Raw genomic sequence first — 15,344 nt, 5'->3', positions numbered from 1 at the left:
CAATACCTACTGGGTACTTCCTTCCTGTCCTGCAGCCTGAAAACTCTCTCAAGGCAAGAAGACAGGGCACTGATAGGGCCTTATCTTATTTGTTTCCCCATCTTAGGGATCACTATCCTATGCTTCCTAATAGTCAATGTCTGAAAATCATATTTCATGGGGATTTTTTTTCAGTTGTTTCAAGTGGAAAGGGAAATCTAGTCCCCTGTACTCCATCTTGTCCAGAAGCTTTGTGTATCACGCCAGATAAGTTCCCTGAGCAGGGTCTCTACACACAGTGGGAATCTTGCCCAGGGTCCTGGTGTCTGAGAAGGAGAATCAAAGGGCTATAAACTCATCTCAGTATAAACTCAACTCTTATTCATGTAATTGGACTGCTACTCTAGTTCCGTCTCTTTAGTCAGTCATGGTTCCAGACTGAGAAGGTTTGTTCTTTGGTCATTTGCCCATCCATCCACCCATTAACTATTGTCTAAATATCCTTAATGTAGTAAGACTCTCTGTTGGAGAACAGAATGTCAGACTGACTTGGTGATTTCCTTCTGGGAGCCTCCGTTGTAGTTGGGGAAAATAAAAATAGCTGATAATGATCCATATGGTTAATTGTAGTGGATGCTAAGAAGTAAAAGCAAATGATGCCATGAGAGCACATAAGTGGGGACTAACCTGATCTAGAGAAATAGGAAGGTTTCCCTGTGGAGATAACGTAGAAGCCGGGACTTGCAAAGAGGTGATTATAAGACAAGGCTGTTTTTCTCAAAAGGGTCTGAACTATTCAAAAAAATATTTTTTTGAGCACTTAACATAAACTTTAGTGTCCAATAATGAAAATGCTCTTATTATCCGACAAGATTAATCTCAACTGCAGAGAAAGACAGTAAAATGGAAGATGCATATTAAAACTTTACTAAATCATTAGACTTGGATTAGAAATTAGTGGTTAAATGTTGATAGTGATTTAGCTTGGATTATGGAACTCTACATGATTTTTCTTTTTTCTACATTTCTGTTTTCTCCAAGTCTTCTGATGTTTTCTGTGCTGTGTTTATAATTAGAAAAAAGGGGAAGCAATAGAGGAAAAGAAAAGAAAAAGGAAAAATAGGCAGTACTATACAGGTGCTATTCTTTAACAGGTGTATGATGAATTGATCCTTGAAGTACCACCCTGTAATCACATGTCCTGTGGCAAAACATTGCTCTTAAGGATACATTGTCAAGCTGACCAAATGAGCCATTTTACTGAGCATTTAGAAAATAAGTGCGGGGCAGCCAGGGTGGCTCAAGTAGTTTAGCACTGCCTTCAGCCCAGGGCCTGATCCTGGAGACCCGGGATCGAGCCCCATGTCGGGCTCCCTGTATGGAGCCTGCTTCTCCCTCTGCCTGTGTCTCTGCCTCTGTGTGTGTGTGTGTGTGTGTGTGTGTGTGTGTGTCTCATGAATAAATAAATAAAATCTTAAAAAAAAGAAAACAAATGCAAAAGAGGATTTTGTCTTTGATTTCTACAAAGTGTGAAGCTTGCCTTTGAGACTGGTCATGAAGGGCCTGGGCAGATATGCTTGGTGAAATGGTGGTGAGCCTGTGTGTGGATGCCTGTCCTTTCATATCTGGGTCACTTCTTGGCATGTGCGATTCATGGCCACTCTGGTCCTAGAATCGTGGCAATAGCAAAGGGAAGGGGGAAGTGGGTGAAGCTCTGTGTCTGCCCCTATTTTTAGGCAAAACTATTTTTGCAATTAGAAGCGTGACTTTATTTTAAGTTTGGAGCTTTCAATCAACATGTACCTTTTTTTTTTTTTTTTTAAACTCTGCATGCAGACCACTTGTGGGTTCAATTAGAGGGATAAGGGACCAATCTGGAGTTCTGAACTATTTACTTACTGTGTTTGTGAAGAAAGTGATGGGTTTCTTAGATCATTTTAACTTAGTTTTTAACCGTATATCAACAGGACTGAAATTCATAGAACATAGCATTTATAATCCCTGGAGGAGGAGTGGATCAGGAATGGTTTTTCCAATTCATGCATATGAGTACATGATCGGAATTATTGGTAGCAGGCTTGGATATTTTGTGATTTGGGTGGCTGCTGTGATATCAAGGGGCCACATCTTAAAGCTTAGAAGGTCACAGACATGGGTGGAAGATCTCTCACCCCTGTCTAAAGTTCTGTCTATTTTCATAGATTTAGAAGAGCCTTTATTTGGTATCAAGTGACTATTTTTGGTAAAGATTATTATCTATTTAAAAAAATAGAACCCACAGGATTTAAAGGATTGAGGTGAAATTCACATAATATAAAATCAAACATTTTAAAGTGTATGATTCAGTGACACTTAAGTACATTGCCATGCTGTGCAGCCATCACCTCTACCCAGTTTTAAGATATTGTCATCATCCTAAAAAGAAACTGTGCATCCGCTAAAGCAGTCACTCTTCATTTTGTCTTTCTCCCTAATCTGCTTTCTATCTCTGCGGATTTAGCTATTCTGGGTATTTTGTATAAATGGAATCATACCATATATGGCCTGTGTGTCTGGTGATTTTGATAGAGCATAATGCTTGTGAGATTCATCCATGTGGTAGCATGTATTAGTCCTTTATTCCTTTTTATGACTGAATAAAATTCTGTTGTATAGATATAACCACATTTTGTACATCCACTCGTCCATTGGCTTGTTTCCACCTTCTGCAGTTGTGAATAATGCTACTGTAAACATTCATGTGCAAGTTTTTGCTTGAACGTGGTTTTGGGTTCTTTTGAGTATACACCTAGGAGTACAATTGCTGAGTCATATGGTCATTAATTCTATGTTTAACTTTTTGAGGAAGTCCCAAGCATTTTCCACAGCAGCTGCTCCATTTATGTTTTCACTGTCATTTTAATGTGTAGGATTTCTTTAAATGTTTTTTGCTTGGCCAGATGTTTGACATCTTCTCTGCTGATAGTGGCATGGTTTGACCGAAGCACTAGTCCCAAATAATAGTCATTGAGCACATGCTTACATGGGAAGTGGCAAAGAAAGGCACAGCCTTAAGGAAACTCTTCTTGAACTATGTGAACTTGATGGCATAGCACCTAGAATGGAGACAGGTGCTAGAGAATATCTACTCATTCTGTACCTGGGACAACAGGGCCACTAGAGGTGGCATGATTTGGGGGATTAAAGAAGAGACAAATCCATAGGTTATAGGCAGAGTTAAGACTCAGATTGTGATTTTGCAACTCTGAGCCCCATTGTTCTTTTCCCTACACCGTGCACTTAACTTATGCATTTTGTAGGTGGGTCCTATTTTCAGATTAGGGTTTTTGCTCTTTTTCTCAGAATTCCTCTTAGGAAACCATATATAATCAGGGCCAGCTTTACTTATCCATTTGTTTCTTCATACATTTATTGTACAAATACTTAAGGAATGCCAATATATACCAGAGAGTGTGCGGAGAGCTAAGGATATGGTAACGAGCAAGTAAGTGGTCACTGGGCCATCTTCAGAGCTAACAGCGTAGTAGTAAAGATGACCACTTGACAACCAGTTACACAAAGAATGAGTTTTCATTGGGCTAAGTGCTGTTAAAGAGAGGTACACAGTGCTCTGAGACTTTATAGGAAGGAGACCTACACTATTTCAGTGGTTGAGTGTGTCAGAAAAAGCACTTACGTTTATAAAATCTAATGTGGTTTGATTTCAAGGTCACCTGGAAGACTCTCTTAAGCCTCAAAATTCTTCCTCCATCTGCTCATTTATGTCAGGATTTAAAGATTTGATGTGCCAGTTCTATTTTTCTAATGTACATTTAAATAAAAACATCTATTAAAATTTAAAAATTCATTGGTGGACTCCCTAAAATGACCTCATCTGCCACCACTGGCCCACCTAGCCCACTCTGAACACTGCTGCTCCAGGTGTTGATGGCTCTTCTGTCATTTTGAATTCATGAAACAGTGTTCCCACTCAGAACAGAGGTGTGTCATCCATGTGGCATCAGGGAAAGAAAAGGGAATGATTAGAGCTGGAGGAAAGAAATAGGAAAGAGGTGGGTGATTGAGTAAATGCAACTGATTCAAATTAGATACGGAAAAAGACACAAAGAATAAGGATGGGCTCAGGTGGAAAGAAATAAGCTGGTCCTCAGGAAAGCTAGACTCTGATGATGTGCAGCTCTACACTCCTGGCAGAGAAGGAAATAAATACCCTCTTCTTTTATTTTTGTCCATTTATTGCATTCATCAATAATTTGGACACAAATGATATACTGTGGAATGAGAAGGGGTGAATTGAATAAAGTTCAGTTCTTTCTGGCTGGGTCAAATGTGGGCATGGTTGTGATTTTGAAGTTTAAACTGTTTTTCTCTTTGTTAAGAGATAGAGATTTGAATTCCTCCTTGGGACATATTATACCTTTGTTATGTTTTACATATTTGTAAGGGTTCTTGTTGAAAATCATAAGATGCATTTTTTTTTTTTACTGAAAGTTTAGTGTTTTGTCTAGGAATAAATGACTATTTGTGGTTGAGATAGAAATCTATATTGGAGAATTTTCTGGCTTTAATTTTCTTGGAGGTGGGGAAGTGGGTTAGGAAAATGATTTTTTTCTATATATAAATTTTAGATTCAGGATACTTTGTGTCTCTGAAAGAGGCACAAAATTCTCGTGGAAAATTTTGTTTTCCTGCTAGTAGTCATTGGCAAAAAAAAAAAAAAAAAAAAAAAATTGATGTTATTGAGATTCAAAGCTTTATCTTCTACCTACCAGTGGAAAAAAGACCAAAAGGAAACTGGACTTAACTACACGACTCAAATTAAATGTTTATATTAATTTGCTAGGGCTGTTGTATCAAAATACCATAGATTGGTAGCTTAAATAACAAAAATCTATTTTTCCCCCCACATTTCTGGAAGGCACAAGTCTGTAATCAAGGTGTTGGCAGGTTGGTTCTTTCTGACGGCCGTGAGAAAAGAATCTGTCACAGGTCTCTTTCCTTGGCATGTAGATGGCTATTTTTTCTCTCTGTCTTTTCATCATCTTTCCTATGTATGTGTCTATATAAAATTTCCTCTTCTTATAAGGACACTGGTCATATTGAATTAAGATGTACCATAATGACTTCATTTAACTTAATTATCTCTGTACCTATTCAATATTCAAAAAAAAAGTCATATTATGAAGTACTAGGGTGCTGAGGACTTCAACATACAGATTTGGGAGTGGAGACACAATTCAGCCCATAACAATATCCTACACACTACTTCAGATGTAATAACCTGGAATTTTCTGAGATTTCAGGGCATATTATTTTGCAATTATTCTCTTGGGGCCTATAAATTAAGACTATAGTCACAGTTTCTCATGTGGCATATCTCACTTTTCTGGAAGAGACTGATCCATAGACAGAAAAGGAAATTGAGAAATCATGCCAAAGATTAGAGAAATGGAGAATCTTCAAGGCAGATGGGCCTGGACTTTGGGTTGTAGGGAATATGGATCACATAGTGGTGGGGATGAGGTGGTCTTTTGAGTTGGTCCTTTGGAGTCAGTCTGGGAGCTAGATAGGATAACAGTCTAGGAGACATCACTGAGGATAAGCCTGGGGTCCATGGGCTCTCAGAGTTTCACACAGGAATACATTACTAGGTGTAATATTATTTCCTTATTTTATGCCTAAACTTTCAATATTTTGTCAAAAAATTCAAGCTGGGGGATACCAGGGTGGTTCAGCAATTCAGTGTCTGCCTTTGGCTCAGGTCATGATCCCAAGTCCGGGATCAAGTCCCACATCAGGCTCCCTGGGAAGAGCCTGCTTCTCCCTTTGCCTGTGTCTCTGCCTCTCTCTGTGTGTGTCTCATAAATTAATTAATTAATTAATTAATTAATTAAAAAAATCTTTAAAAAACAATTCAAGCTGGGTCTCAGTGATGCTGTAGAGAATCAAAGGAAGATTCTCTTCCAGATTTGGGATTAAGTGATGTGGAAAGACCAACACAACTTTCCAGACCTCCTGTGTGGTCTCAGAGTTGCAGCAGATCATGTCCAGAGGCCATGGCATAAGGGGCTGATGAAGAACCAGAACAGGAAGAACATAGACTCAGATGCAATGATGAGTATGGGTATTTTGAACTGCACTATAGCAGGTGGAGGCACTAAGCCATTGTATTTTTGGTGTGAACATAAATGTGATCATGTTTTATTGTCAATTACAGTGAGGCTTTGGGATAATGTTCACAGAAACAATAATTTTGAAATCATATGTGTAAGTTAAAAATATTTTGTTGGCTGTTCATCTATGTGAAGGCAACAAATGTTTGGGGAAAAATAAAAGCTTTGTAACTGGACTTCTGCAAGTGCTAAAAACAGTTGAGTGAAATGTCTTATAGTTTTAAATCTTTAAATAGCAACTCACAGGCACTTACTGAGGTCAAACTTTAGTCTGCATCAACTGTCCCAGTGATGCTTCTTGTTCCCTTCTGGTCCAGGATACTATCCAAGAGCATGTTTGCATTTAGTTGTCATGTCTCATCAGTTTCCTTCAGTTTGGAACATTTCCTCAGGCCTTTTCCTGTCTCCCATGTCCTCAGTAGTCTTAGAGGATATAGGTCTATCATTTTACAGTATGACTCTTCATTTTGGCCTGCCTCCTGTCTCCCTCTGATCAGACTCTAATGAAGGATGGAATTTGGAAACTACCATCTGGATTTTCTTTTCTTTTTTTTTTTTATAAATGAAATCTTTAAAGATTTTTTTTTATTTATTTATGATAGTCACACAGAGAGAGAGAGGCAGAGACATAAGCAGAGGGAGAAGCAGGCTCCATGCACCGGGAGCCCGATGTGGGATTCGATCCCGGGTCTCCAGGATCGCGCCCTGGGCCAAAGGCAGGCGCCAAACCGCTGCGCCACCCAGGGATCCCCCATCTGGATTTTCAATGTGATCCTTGGCACCAGGGTGTCGCTGCGTCTAGACCCTCTCGGAGGACTGAGTTAGGAATTGTGTAAATGTGAATATGTATATATGTGCACATGGATACACACATCTACATCAAACTGTTCCTATATTTATCTGAATCTGAATATGGAAAAGTCTATAAGTTCATACTGAGGCTTAAAATCCCCATCTACAACTTCAAAGTTCTTTCTAGTCTTTCCTTTTCCAAGCTTGTAAAATACCTTCTCAGAGAGTAAGAAACCTGGCTTCCATTATCCTCAATGTATTTCCTTATTTGCTCTATCAATTAACTTCTTTGGTCAGTTTTCAAGTACTACGCCTATCTTTTCCCTCTGCCCCTTCCATGCTGCCCCTGCTGATCACCTTGCTTCTTCACATTCTAGCATCTATGCCCCAGAGTGGGAAGTGAAGGGAATATGAGAATGGAAGGGAAAATGGGGAAAAGAAATAAAGATGAAAGGGACAAGGAAATGTCTTTATTCCGTAAGTTTATTTCTAAACACTTGTGTTCCTTGTAGCCTACAGTGTGCTAAATGATACAGCTGATCACACATGATTGCATTTATTTGTTTACAGATATGTCTGCCCACCTAATGATGAGCTGGGGAACATAATCATCTCTGTATCTCTCTATCTCCAGTGCTTGTCACATGGTAGGTGCTTGGTAATTGCATTTGGTGACAATGATACAAAAACAATTAAGACATAACTGTTGTCCTCAAAGAGTGAGTAGAAATAATTAATGCAATCAGATAGTCTCTGTAACAGATACATGTGGAAAGTTCTATGGACACATCGGAAGAGTGATTAAGTCTCAGTGGGACTTTGCCCATGTAAAGAGAAATCAAGGTATCTTCAGATAAATATATATCTTTTAAACAAATTTTTGCAGTTTGTGTAGAAATTAGAATGTTTATAGAGTAAGAATTAGAAGGTGGTTGCATGTTCTAAGTGAGAGGGTTAGGATTAGGATTTGAAGCTGGAAGAATGGTTGAAAAAAGTCCCTAAAAACTGAGAGACTGGTCACATGGCACTTTCCCAATGGCAAGATCTCTTTTAGTAGCACTTCTTTAAAAACCTCAAAAGAATTAAGTATTTCCTAGCAGAAAGAGTTAGGACCGATCTCATCTCAATACCACCAATAATAGTGGTAATAACTTGTGTCTCCAGTCTTTACATTACAAGGTTTTTGACTCTGAGAGCCAAGATGGTGGAGAGTGTGTCTGCCCCATTTATCAAAGATCCTCAGCACCCAGCTAAGTACTTAATTAAAATCCCTTTCCATTTAACTTTTATCTAGTTCTCTGAATGCACTGAAAATGGCAGACATGACACCCAGGATCAACAGATGCCTGTTTTCTTTAGGTAGAGCTTGGGTACCTATGAGTCTAAATTAAGCTACTTATGTGCTTGTTCCCACTCCAGTTTCTTGAATTGTCTTTTCCTGGAATTTTAAGACTCCCTATTGGCTCCACATCTCTCCCTTCTTGCTACTCACTTGATCCCTCTCTTTGTGGGTTGACCAGGTCTTCTTGATTCACTTTTTCAAAAAAGACAATGAAACTTCTCCTTGGGAGGCATTCTCAGAGTTCCAAGATCATGTGATAGATAAAAAGCAGTGTTAGAGAAAAGAGCCTAAGGCACAGAATGTGAGAGTAGCAGATCCCTGACTAGATCTCTCCAACTCCAGGCTATTTCCAGGAGACTACTCTGAAAAGAAGCCTGGAAGGGCAATTTTTACCTTCCTGTAGGATTTTTGAAGAGTGTGGGACCAGAGTCAGTTCAGTTAACTCACATTTATGGGCCTCTACAACAGCCTCACATCCCACGGTTAACCTGTAGTCAGCCAGTAAATCAGTTCATTTGAGTCACTCTTTCTGTCTTTATAAAGTGAACAATATGGTGGGTGACAGTGATCAGGGCTAACAGCAAACATGGAAAGGATCACTCCAAATAAAATATTAACTAATGCAGATCTGCTGTGTAAGTGGCTTGATGCATGGTAAATTGCATTTGCAGTTGGCCAAATGGAAAGTGATGTATGTTGGGCACAAGAATAATAAATACCAGCAACAATCAATTGAACTGAACTAAAGTGGGGTGGTTTTGAGAGACGACTTAGAGTTATATCTTCCAAACGGGGCTAAAAAAAAAGGACTCAATTAAAAAGTAAATTGGAAAACTATAAAGTAGCTGACACAAATACAAGGTTAAGTTTATGGAAGTTATAAATGCTAAACAGTTTCCCTCTACGATTCCAATTTCTGCCCACTCTCTGATTCTTCTTGTGCCTTCTATTTCTTTTTATGAGTATTATTACTCAACGAGAGAACAATCGGTTATATCAGAGCCATTCATTGTAAAGTTTGTGTCAATAATTTTTATTGAAATAGGACAAAAACAGAGGAGTTTGTGTCCATAAGCATGCATAAATAGGGAAGAAAAGCAAATTATTATGCTATCAGGGTACCAGGAGGAGTCTTTGAACTGAAGGAGAAAAAAGGAAAAAAACTCTCCTTGTGGAGAGAATAGAATGTGCTTCATTTCAATATCTATTACAATTATGAAAGAGCCAGAGCGTTCTATGGCTTTGAACAGTCTTTGTTGAACAGAGCTTTGTGATCAGGGCCATGGTTCTGATTTTCAGGCCCTGAGGCTGGTAGTTCAATAACTAGCAGAAAGTCAGGGCTTTGGGGATGGAAAGTGAAGTGAGGGGTTAAGAACCAGGCTGCTCTAGTCAGGTGATCATAAGAAACTCTTCAGGGGATTATTTTATCTTAAATATAGGTTTATTTGGTGTGTCTTTATGGAATCCAAACCTCCTGGAGCATGGTGGAGAGGCAGATAGTAAATTAGCTATCTTTCCAGTTTCAGGGTTTGAAAATTATAAACATATAAATAATACCAGGTTTGGTGCCATGGAATGTTCTGATTAGAGGGACATAGAAACCAGGGAAGAACGAGGTGGGAGATGAAAATCTCTGTTTTGGCATGCTTACATGGATACTGTAATGGACACTTGGAATGTAAGCTCTTCTAGATGGGAGAGTGTCTTTGCTATTTTTTGGATCTCCAGATATCCAGTGTCTGGTACACTTTGGCATCTGGTGAGTGGGTCCTTTAAAAAATATATTTATTTATTATTTATTTGAGGCAGAGGAGTAAAGGGAGAGTGTGAAAGAGAATCCATAATAGGCTCCATGCCTAGTGCAGAGCCCAACTCAGGGCTTGATCTCAAAACCCTGAGATCATGACCTGAGCCGAAATCAGGAGTTGGGCATTTAATCGACTGAACCACCCAGGCACCCCCACTGGGTCCCTTAATATTGGTTTGGTCACCTCCAAGTTCACAACCAGATAAATTAATAGTAATCACAGATTTGTTAAGCTGAATTAGAACCTATTTTAAATATCTAGCAAAAGGTTTGGGATTAATAGCCAGGAAGAGTGGTATAGAATAATGAATAGTAATTGTGGCCAGGAGTATCATCATTGTCCACAGCTCCTAGGCAAAGCACAAGGGAAAAGCAAGGCAGATGGTTTGGACTCTGTTCATGTTGCTGATGAGTCCTCAGGATGCTTCACTGTCACCTCTTGTCCTGCCATCTCCCTGTATAGCTATCCAAGAGGAGGCTCAGTCTTGGTGTGCAAGGCTGGAGCCACTCCCTGCTCTCTCTCCCAGAAGTTCAATTAAAAGATCCCTTTTGGTGAACTGTCAAGGTGGCATGTTATTCTCTTTTTTAAGAATTGGACTTGTTTGTGTCATATGCAAATCAGCTGTATTATGCTGAGTGAAATAAGTCAATTGGAGAAGGACAAACATATATGGTCTCATTCATTTGGGGGAATAGAAAAAATAGTGAAAGGGAATAAAGGGGAAAGGAGAGAAAATGAGTGGGAAATATCAGAGAGGGTGACAGAACATGAGAGACACCTAACTGTGGGAAACAAACAAGGGGTGATGGAAGAGCAGGTGGGCGGGGGGATGGGGTGACTGGGTGACGGGCACTGAGGGGGGCACTTGATGGGATGAGCACTGGGTGTTATGCTATATGTTGGCAAACTGAACTCCAATAAAAAAACATTAAAAAATAAATAAAAAAAAGAGATTACCGTTTACATAAAAATAAATGCCAGTCCAACTAATCTGACTTGGAGTAAAGCATGCTTACAAAGGAATTTCTTCATCTATCCGGAGCACTCTGTGTTTATTACTAGGCATTTTTCTGTCATTGTCTTTGTTCCTGTGCTTTCCACCCTCTATGCTTGCAGTCCTCTTGCTTTGACTATCAGCTTTGACTTGGGAATTCTAATATTAAAAGTCAAAGTGCCGCTAACTTATTTTTTATGGTTAGTTCAACAAACATTAACACATAAACACAAAAAGAGCCATAGATTTAAAGATCAGCAGTTAGAGATCACTGATCTAAACTGAGCCACGGGTATCCCTGGGTGGCTCAGCGGTTGAGTGCCTACCTTCAGCCCAGGTCCTAACCCTGGAATCCCGGGATCGAGTCCCACGTCAGGCTCCCTGCATGAAGCCTGCTTCTCCCTCTGCCTGTGTCTCTACCTCTCTCTCTGTGTGTCTCTCATGAATAAATAAATAAAATCTTTAAAAAAAAAATAAACTGAGCCACACAGCCTGGCTCGCCCCAGGTATGCAGAGAATTAGTTATTCCCACATAAGCCCCTAGCCCTTTAAGTAATGGTCATAACTGATAGTGATGGTCCCTTGAAGGCAGTGCAGGTTCAGATTCAATAGCAATTATCAAACATGAGCTATAGATCAGTTACTGGGTTTTCATATACGTTGACTTTTCCAAGTTCAAGCTTATTGTACAATTACCTGATCATCTAGGAGAAACTAATTACTTGGTATTCTTTAAAAAAATTTTTTTTTGCAGGAGAAAAATCAAATTTAATAGATGTACCTATGAGGAATCTACACAGTTGTGAAATTCCAAAGACAATGGAGCAACATGAAGATTATATGAGCTAAGGAGAGGGGTAGGTGCCTGAATACTTACTTGATATTCTTAAGACTTGAGGTTAATATAGACCTTCCATGACCACTGTCATCAAGTGTCAACCCCCCCCCCCCAATCTCCAACAGTTTATGCTTATGATAAAAAGCTGTGGCCATTGCTCGTAAAGGTTAGGTTAGTTAAGTCACCCTTGAACTCCCTGAAGTTAACTGCTGGAAATACTCTAAGCTAATGAAGGAAGAGGGGTCTTTCCTATAAATCTCTTACCTCAGGACATTTCTATTAGCGGGAATGGGCAGCAGAGGCTCCTGGGAACCATGGGCACTGCTGATGAGGAAAGAGCAGATTCAGTATTGAGCAGTCTTTAGGGGATGATTGCCCTTGGGGGGTAGGGAGGATACTGCCCAACACAGGGAAATGATCATTCGGTGGTAGTTTTCTGGATAGGGAGCACTCAGCAATATCACTGAGGTGATATTACATGATATATTGTATATCTGTCTTCCATGCTTCCCCATCTTGCCCTTCTTTCTTGAAGGGATAAAGTTTTACTTTCTACAATTAAAGACAAAACAAGACAAAAAATTCAAATACCTGAAATCCTATGCAAATAGCCTGCCTGTATATTAGGATAAAACTTTTGCTAAGAGCATAATGAGAAAGAAGGGAAGATGTTGCATGGGGGATGGTCAGAAGATGTGGAAGAGGAAGTGTAGGTCAAGAACTCAGCATGCACATAAATGAGAGGACACTGGATGAATCTCACTGAAGCCAGACAGGTCTGTTAAAAATGCAGAGTTGGGGCACCTGGGTGGCTCAGTCAGTAAAGCATCTGCCTTCAGCTCAGGTCATGAGCCCGGGATCCTGTGACTGAAACTGGCATTGGCTCCCTGCTCAGCCGGAAGCCTGCTTTTCCCTCTCCCTCTGCCTGCTGCTCCCCCTGCTTATGCTCTCTCTGTGTCAAATAAATAAATAAAATCTTAAAAAAAATAAACAAAAATGCTAAGTTAATCATTTCACTTTCTGACTTGAAGTCTCCATGTCCTCGTCAATAGAAATATAATATGATCCATAAATGTGAGCTATATATAGTAATTTAAAATTTTCAAGTAGTTACATTCAAAAGAGAGGTGAACTTAGTTTTAAGGCTAAAAAAAGAGAAGAAATTAATTTTAAGAATATGTTATATTTAATACAATATAACCAACATATTGTGATTTTAACACATAATCAACATAAAATTATTAATGTGTTATAAATATACTTTTAAATATGAACAATTTAAAAAATTGGTATTTTATTTTTGCAGCATTTCTCAATTCAGACTAATTCTGTTTGAAGTACATGATGGACACGTGGGTTTGTTGACTGCCATGTTGGACAGCACGGCCTTAGATAGTTTCCCATTGCCAGTAGGATAAAATCCAAACTTTTGTCTATGGTTCAGTACCTACAGAGTTAAGTAGGCTCTTGCAATGACTACCTCTTTTGTCTTCTCTTATGCCACACCATGCTTCTTTGTTTTAGCCCTAGATAAAATAAATTTCAGTTTGTTAAATTGTTTTTTCTCAAACATTGGGGCCCTTGAACATATGAATTCTTTTGCCAGAAAACACTTACCTCTCACATTTGCACGGGTAATTCTTGCTTATACTTATGTATTTGTATACATTTGATTTGGGTCCATTTTGAGCTTTCATTTATCTTAATCTGTTTAATTTTGTTAACAACCCTATATTGTATGACTAATAGTAGCTCCTCAGTGTGTTTTAATATCTAGATTCTAGAGAAATGGAAAGTTTTTCAATATTTTTCTTTTTCAGAGACTTTTAAAAATGTTTTTTCACTTGTTTATTTTCCAGCTAGATCAATTGTTTTTTCCTCTTCCAAATAATGCCCACATTAATTTGATGAAAATTTACATTTTTGTAATTACTGAGACTTTCCATCAATAATTATGTTATGACTTCTTTTTAAAAAAATATTTATTTTGGGAAAGAGAGCACATGCAAGCAGTAGAGAGGGGTAGAGGAAGAGGGAGAGCTCATACAATTTGGACAATCATTGGATGTGGATGTCATGGGATATGGTTGCCTCTTGAGGAAGGAGTGTGGCCCTGGGTAAGGACCTCTCTCCAGCTGAGGCCAATTTCCTGAAAGAAAGGATAGATCCTTCAGTCAGGGGTATTTGGTGGCATATTATAATACCTACTCCACTCTGGTCTTCTGGTTTACCTTCTTCCTTTCTAGCTGCTCAATCTTTGCAAACTTTTTACAAAGTTTTCTTCTATCCCAACTCTAAATATTCAAGTTCTTCTAGTCAGTCCTAGATTTTCTTACATTCTTTCTCAGTGTTTCCTGTTCTTCATGTCATTATTCCCTTGATTGCGATATGCATTCTCCTGGTGGAATCGAAATTAATCTTATATGCATGTTAAACTAGAATATAACTGTCATATTAAACAGGAAATTTCACAGATATCACTACTTTGAAAGAGATTACAGTGGGTATTTCAGTGAGAATTTTAGTTGAGTTTTGGAAAAAGTATTCAGTAAATAGTACATCGATGCTACTACACAGCTACGGCAGATATTGTAACTCAGTTTGGAGCCACTACCTAAACTGTTCATTCTTTTCCTGGAGTAAAGCATTGATGTGCTGACAGTGCCATTTATATTTTTATCTTAAACTCTCCTTGGAGTTCAGGCTCTTATAGGTGACTGCCTACTGACAGCTCCTCTAAGATGTCTTACAACTTCTTTAAATTTATTACATTCAAACTGAACTCTTGAACTCCCTTCCCCTAAACACCTCCTTAGCGACTTCACCACCTCCTGTGTTGCTCAAGCCAGAAACCCAGAAGTCTTACTTGATTTCTCTTCCTCTTTCACCATGCACATATAATCCCAAAGAATTCTTTTTGATTGTATTTCTAGTATATTACTTGAATCCATCCTCTCCCATCTCCATTGCTAGTGCTTTATCATTTCTTTCCTGCATATTATTGGTACTTTTCTTACTAGTCTCCAATTCATCATGCTTGTGGCATCAAAAGATATTTTTCAGGCAATGAATGAATAGATGGAATAAATATATTTATTGAAATATTCTCTAATACCTCACAGAAAAATTATTCTTCTCCTTAATGGTCTTGCAATTTACTTGGGAGGAGGGACAAAAGCTTTGTCCAATGGCCTTAAGGCAGTCTCATGCCCCTTTCTGTTGGCTTTGCTATGAGCTATCAGCAGGTCTATGCTGGCTCAACAATAGGGCAGCAATATCTCTGTTTGATAGAGTGTTGAATTTTAAGGTCTCCTGGCTGACATCAGGATGCCTCACTTTTCTGCCTTTTTTTAATAAGGCTCTTTCCCAGAACACATAGAGCTCACATCATTGCACAGTCAGTTGGGTTCCTCTTAAG

The 15,344-nt window shown here is 38.8% G+C and overlaps 1 long non-coding RNA gene across 6 annotated transcripts in view; it reads left to right on the top strand.

Moving 5' to 3' along the window:
- The window catches only part of LOC144322313 (uncharacterized), a 302,194-nt gene that overhangs the window by 158,091 nt on the left and 128,759 nt on the right, over positions 1 to 15,344 (top strand). For all 6 annotated transcript variants that reach the window (XR_013387952.1, XR_013387950.1, XR_013387949.1 and 3 more), the window contains 2 exons: positions 7,515 to 7,591; positions 11,843 to 11,945. This is a non-coding gene — a long non-coding RNA (uncharacterized LOC144322313). The remainder of the gene's footprint in view (positions 1 to 7,514; positions 7,592 to 11,842; positions 11,946 to 15,344) is intronic.

This window comes from Canis aureus, chromosome 10 (assembly GCF_053574225.1).
Source record: "Canis aureus isolate CA01 chromosome 10, VMU_Caureus_v.1.0, whole genome shotgun sequence".
Classification (NCBI taxonomy): Eukaryota; Metazoa; Chordata; class Mammalia; order Carnivora; family Canidae; genus Canis; species Canis aureus.
The sequence above is the reverse complement of the archived record's forward strand: the minus strand, read 5'-3'. Positions and strand labels throughout refer to the sequence as shown.